The sequence below is a fragment of the Eretmochelys imbricata genome, chromosome 2, assembly GCF_965152235.1.
Source record: "Eretmochelys imbricata isolate rEreImb1 chromosome 2, rEreImb1.hap1, whole genome shotgun sequence".
NCBI classification, from domain to species: Eukaryota; Metazoa; Chordata; order Testudines; family Cheloniidae; genus Eretmochelys; species Eretmochelys imbricata.
The window spans coordinates 236,335,948-236,341,947 of NC_135573.1; the positions used below are offsets into that span (position 1 = coordinate 236,335,948).

Genomic DNA, 6,000 nt, shown 5'->3' on the forward strand with positions numbered 1-6,000 from the left:
GCATTTGAGAAATAGTGACTGGCCTAGGCATGTTTAAAATGGCTGTAATACGAGCATCTGATAAATGGTGAGTGCCAGGTGAACTATCATGACCAAGGTAATGAACTGTGGGTTGGCACAACTGGAGTTTTTCCTGAGATGCCTTGTGACCCTTGGCAGCAAGAGCTGTCAGAAGAACTAAAGTATTAGTTTTACAGGATTCAGAGGAAGGGGACGCCAACAAAAGATCATCCACATATAGTATAAGTATAGATTTTCCTGGAAAGACCACATCGTCCAGATCCTTCTTTAAGATCTGGGAAAACAGGGATGGAGATTTTGTATACCCTTGGGGTAAGCGAGTCCAGCTGTACTGGAGCCCTTTATAGGTAAAGGCAAACAAATACTGGCTATCAGGATGAATGGGAATGGAAAAGAAAGCTGAGCAAAGGTCCACAACAGTAAAGTGAGTGGCTGTAGGGGGAATACAAGAAAGAATAGTAGCTGGGTTAGGAACCACTGGAAAAGATGGCAGGACAACAGCATTAGCCGCATGTAGATCTTGAACAAACCAATAGGTGTTTTTTCCTGGTTTCTTTACGGGGAAAATAGGTGTATTATAAGAACTAGTAGTAGAAACAATAATACCCTGCTGTAACAAGGAATCAATTACTGGAGCTAATCGCTCCTCTGTTTCAGGGCGCAGTGGGTATTGTGGTATCCTTGGAAGTGATTTAGAAGGATCAACAAAAATCTTAACTGGTTCAGCTATTCGGATCTGCCGCACTTCATAGAATCATAGAATATCAGGGTTGGAAGGGACCTCAGGAGGTCATCTAGTCCAACCCCCTGCTCAAAGCAGGACCGATCCTCAACTAAATCATCCCAGCCAGGGCTTTGTCAAGCTTGACCTTAAAAATTTCTAAGGAAGGAGATTCCACCACCTCCCTAGGTAACGCATTCCAGTGTTTCACCACCCTCCTAGTGAAAAAGTTTTTCCTAATATCCAACCTAAACCTCCCCCACTGCAACTTGAGATCATTACTCCTTGTTCTGTCATCTGCTACCACTGAGAACAGTCTAGATCCATCCTCTTTGGAACCCCCTTTCACGTAGTTGAAAGCAGCTATCAAATCCTCCCTCATTCTTCTCTTCCGCAGACTAAACAATCCCAGTTCCCTCAGCCTCTCCTCATAAGTCATGTGTTCCAATCCCCTAATCATTTTTATTGCCCTCCGCTGGACTCTTTCCAATTTTTCCACATTCCTCTTGTAGTGTGGGGCCCAAAACTGGACACAGTACTCCAGATGAGGCCTCACGAATGTCGAATAGAGGAGAACGATCACGTCCCTCGATCTGCTGGCAAAGCCCCTACTTATACATCCCAAAATGCCATTGGCCTTCTTGGCAACAAGGGCACACTGTTGACTCATATCCAGCTTCTCATCCACTGTAACACCAAGGTCCTTTTCTGCAGAACTGCTGCCGAGCCATTCGGTCCCTAGTCTGTAGCGGTGCATTGGATTCTTCCGTCCTAAGTGCAGGACTCTGCACTTGTCCTTGTTGAACCTCATCAGATTTCTTTTGGCCCAATCCTCTAATTTGTCTAGGGCCCTCTGTATCCTGTCCCTACCCTCCAGCGTATCTACCTCTCCTCCTAGTTTAGTGTCATCTGCAAACTTGCTGAGGGTGCAATCGACACCATCCTCCAGATCATTTATGAAGATATTGAACAAAACCAGCCCGAGGACCGACCCTTGCATGCCGAGACCAAAGATAAGAGGGCACTTGTGACAACAAGTGAACAAGATCAGGGCTGAGAGCTGCAGGCGGTCTGGCTGGCTCTGTTGTGTGCAGTGTAGCCAGCACCAGATTGGTATTCTCATCAGGAACTTGTAAGAATACGCCATCTGGTGTACAATAGATAGTACAGCCTAATTTACACAAAAGATCCCGTCCCAACAAATTAACAGGAGAGGATGGGCTGAGTAAAAAGGCCTGTTGATCAGAAAGGGGTCCCAGGGAAACAGAAAGGGGTTTTGTGACAGGATGTGGAATAGGTTGGTTTGAGATACCAATGGCATTAGTAGACGAGGTTGACAAGGGAACAGAGGGAAACTCTAAAGATCTTTTTTCAGAGTAGCAGCCGTGTTAGTCTGTATTCGCAAAAAGAAAAGGAGGACTTGTGGCACCTTAGAGACTAACCAATTTATTTGAGCATGAGCTTTCGTGAGCTGATCTGCTAGCTCCAGTGTCCACAAGACAAGCAACAGATTCTCCTGCAATTTCACAGTTTACATATGGGCCTTCTTGATTCATAGGAACTAAAGGATTCGTGACGCAGTTACGTTCCCTCAGGTTGTCCTAATACGAGTTGTTTTGTGGGGGAGAAGCAGGCGCTTCAGGGTTTGGGAAAGGGGGTGGAGGATTTTGAGGCGGTCGGTTTGGGCATTCATTTCTCCAGCGTCCCTCCTGGCCACAAAAGTGGCATGCAGTGCTCCCTGTCAGTGCAGGATATGAGGGACCTCTCCCTCTCCCCCGACCTCGTCCGCCCCTCATTACCCCACGGCCTCTATATTAATAAGTTTGCAACTGCAAGGCCAAGAGTTTTGTTTCACAATTTTCTTTCTTCTGCTTTATGCAAGCTGTACAATGGTTGGCAACTGTCACCAATTTAGAAAGAGGTTTCGTTTGCCAGCCGATGCAGATAACCCTTAACTGCTGCTAGTTATCCTTTTGGTAAGAGTCCCTGAACAAAGGCAGTCCCCATTGCCTCTCTGGCGTTGGTGGCAGGCTGGGCAATTCTTGAATGTTGTTCAAATATCTTAGTTAGTCTATCTAGATAATCGGCGGGGGATTCGCCTTTGTTCTGTTTACAGTTATTGATCTTTGTCCAATCCGTTTTCCTAGAGCAGACCTCCGGAATGGCGTTCAAGAGGTGATTCCTAGCCTCAGTCAGGGCATCTCCTATTCCAGGGTCAGCACTGGGCCACTGGGCCCGAGCAATTAGTCGTTGTTGAACCTCGGCTGGCAGAACTACTCGCAAGAGTTGGTTAACATCTGCCCATGATGGATTGTAACACTGAATCACCTCCTCTCTAAACTTTTCTGGCTCCTCTCTAACATTAGGAAGTCCCTTTACTAAATTTCTAAGGTCCCCTGGTGTCCAAGGGGCATGAACTGTAACCAAATAATTTCCATCACCAGGTAATTGTCTTAGGGGAGCCTGAAACACTAATGTCTGGCTCCTAGTGTGGTGGGAAACTGGGCTAGAAAAATCAGGGTTGGGTGAGCTGCTAGAGGGATCGGAATCAACCCTTGGGTGCTGGTAGGGCGGCAAAGAGGAAGGCCCCCTTCGAGGAGAAAGAGTCGGTGGCGGTGAGGCTGCCGCATGGAGCTCATTAGAAGGTGCAACGTGCGGAGGGGAGGGAGGAGGCAATGGTTGCTGCGTGTGGCACTGCTGAAAAAATCCACAATGTCCTCAGCGGTTTCCTCCTCGCTCTCAGTCTTGACTAACTGGGGATATAAAGGAGCTGAGGGAGTGGCTCGGGCAGGGAGGCATCCAGATTCTTTACATTTAGTTTTCAAATCCTGTACTTGAGTTTTTAATTTTTCCTAGGAGTCCTTCAGACTCCACACTCGAGACTCATGGAGTCTCTTTGTAGCTTCCTCCCACCAATAAACAACTTGTTCCCACTGTATATCAGGGATTTTGGGGGATTTAAGGGTTCCTCTGAGGTATATGATTTTATCAAGATCGAAGGTACCGTCTAGTGGGAATCGTTTAGATGGATTATCATGCGTGTAAAAACTCCAATTTTCTAAATATCTGCAGATCCTAGGATCATTATGCACATACATGTAGTACACAGGGGCACCCTTCGGTGGTGCAGGGGAATTCTTAGACTGTCCCCCACCCATTTTGCAATCACACAGGGGAGTATGCTGTCCGCTCAGTGGCTCATATGGGACCCCTGTCCATTTGGCAGCTCATAAATTAGGAAAGATTTTCACTCACTCACAACCCAGGAAAGGGTCCACTGGGTCACAGGTTCCACCAACTAGCAGTTTCAGTCCGGACCTGGTCAGCGGCTCATAAGTAAGGAAAAATTTTCTGCTGGGTCACAAGATTCAGCTGACCCCCCTTGCTTTCAGAACTCCCACATGGGGTAGCCCTGGGGTAGCTGGAGTCAGCTGAAGTCCTGGACCTGGTCAGCGGTTCATACCCCCCTTCACTCATTCATACACACACATTCATTCCCCATATCTTGATGCATTTCATTTAACAATAACCTTAATTCTTTATGTCCAGACTTAATACAACCTTTCCCTTATTTGAGGTGGCCAAAATCCCTCAGCACTGATGCATTAACCTTATTGAGGGTGTCAAGACTACTCCTCAGTATCGCATATAACTAACCTTATTGAGGGCAGCAACAGTTCCTCAGTACTGCTTTGCATCTGATCTTTTTGCTTAATCAATAAGTTCGCATGGCATAAGCCCCAAAGTGTCAGGCAGCCCCACGGGCTGTCCTCCTCCAATACCCCAATAGAGATTTCAAAAGGTCTCTTACCTCTATTGTGACGCCATGGGATTCGAAGGGGAACAGTCCGCAGTAGTTGTCACTGTCTCAGCCGGGCATTGCCATCTGAGTCACAGCACCAAATTGTGGAAGAAAAACTCAGTCCTCACTCTTAGGTTGTTTACAACAAGTAAGAGACAGTTTATTCTCAAGCAATTGCAAGGGGGAGAGTGCGCACGGACAGGGATTCCCCCTTCCTAGGCAGGTCTCCGCCCTATAAACAATTAGGGCAAGCATTTATACCTTTTGTTGCATACAGTAATGATCAACTGCTGCGTCTTGTTTATACATATTCCTTCCTGATATCTTACTTTTCTCAGCAGTTCCTGCTACAGTCTGCGTTCCATTCTTATCTAACACAAGGTCAAAACAGCATCTCTTACAGTTTTCCCACTCGCTTCCCCCTCTCCCAGACCCTGCCTTATAGTCTTGCGTTATTAGAGTTAGAGTTAGCCTGACTCTTACTCTATTCCTAAGAAAACTAAGATGTATGCATCCAAATCCCCTTTATCCCTTTTTTACTTCCACAGTATTTCTAATGCAGTCTCCCAGTGGTCGATTCTTGGCTCTGTGCTATTTAACATTTTCATCAATGATCTGGAAGAAAACGAAATCATTGCTGAGAGAGTTTTCAGATGGCAAAGACTGGAGGAGTGGTAAATAATGAAGAGGACAAATCACTGATACAGAGTGATTGGATTGCTTGGTAAACTGGGCATAAGCAAACTGTATGTGTTTTAATACAGCTAAATGTAAATGTATACATCTAGGAACAAAGAATGCATACTATACCTTCAGGATGGAGGACTCTCTCCTTGGAAGCAGTGACTGAAAAAGATTTGGGGGTTGTGGTGGACAATCAGCAAAACATGAGCTCCCAGTGTGATGCAGCGGCCAAAATTTGCAAATGCATTGGATGCATAAACAGGGGAATCTCAGATAAGAGTAGAGAGGTTATATTACCTCTGTATTTGACCCTGGTGCAACCACTGCCAGAATATTGTGTCCAGTTCTGGTGTCCACAGTTCAAGAAGAATGTTGGAAATTTGGGGAGGTTTCAGATAAGAGGTACAAGAACGATTAAAGGATTGGAAAACATGTCTTATAGTGAAATACTCAAGGAGTGCCATCTGTTTAGCTTAACATAGAGAGGGTTAAGGAGTGACTTGATCACAGTCTGCAAGTACCTACATGGGGAACACAAATTTACTAATAGATTGCTCTTTAAGTTAGCAGAAAATAGTATAATAAAATCCAGTTACTAGGCCAATTCAAAATGGATATAATGTGCACATTTTTAATTGGGAAAATAATTGACCACTGGAACAACTTATCAAGGGTTATGGTGAATTCTCCATCACTGGAAAATTTTAAATCAACATTGGATATGGTTTTAAAATATATGCTATAATCCAAACAAGAATTAATTCAGGGAAGT

The 6,000-nt window shown here is 45.2% G+C and overlaps 1 protein-coding gene across 4 annotated transcripts in view; it reads right to left on the bottom strand.

The window, feature by feature from the left end:
- Nucleotides 1-4,820, bottom strand: part of LOC144259920 (uncharacterized) — a 105,432-nt gene extending 100,612 nt beyond the window's left edge. For all 4 annotated transcript variants that reach the window (XR_013344931.1, XR_013344930.1, XR_013344933.1 and 1 more), the window contains exon 1: nucleotides 4,554-4,820. The gene's annotated coding sequence lies outside the window, so the exon portion shown is untranslated. The remainder of the gene's footprint in view (nucleotides 1-4,553) is intronic.
- Nucleotides 4,821-6,000: the final 1,180 nt, after the last annotated feature.